Here is a 305-nt window from a genome sequence, read left to right on the forward strand (position 1 = left end):
ATTAAGCGTGCATTCGCTTTTGTTAATTTCACTTGTAAGAAATCTAAGTTAGGCTCCACGACTTGAGAGAGAGTTAAACAATCCCAACAGTAAGTGTGTAGGAATTTTTATGCTTTCTTTTGGCTTGTGTACTTTCAGTTATTTTACCCTTCAAGTGTGTGGTTGAAATTGTTTAAAATAGCACTGTTACAGCTAAAAGCAGGTTAATTCTAATCCCCATCCATTTGGATGTGTGGGAGATGGGGCATATGGTTTTTTTTTTAAATGTGTAAACTGAGTGTAAACTGACTTTTTAAGTTAAATGA

The 305-nt window shown here is 34.4% G+C and overlaps 1 protein-coding gene across 1 annotated transcript in view; it reads left to right on the forward strand.

Annotated features, from left to right (window-relative positions):
• AMMECR1 (AMMECR nuclear protein 1) overlaps nt 1-305 on the forward strand; it is a 119,750-nt gene that overhangs the window by 769 nt on the left and 118,676 nt on the right. The gene's annotated exons all lie outside the window — the stretch shown is intronic.

The sequence above is a fragment of the Crocuta crocuta genome, unplaced genomic scaffold (assembly GCF_008692635.1).
Source record: "Crocuta crocuta isolate KB4526 unplaced genomic scaffold, BGI_CrCroc_1.0 scaffold737, whole genome shotgun sequence".
Lineage (NCBI taxonomy): Eukaryota > Metazoa > Chordata > Mammalia > Carnivora > Hyaenidae > Crocuta > Crocuta crocuta.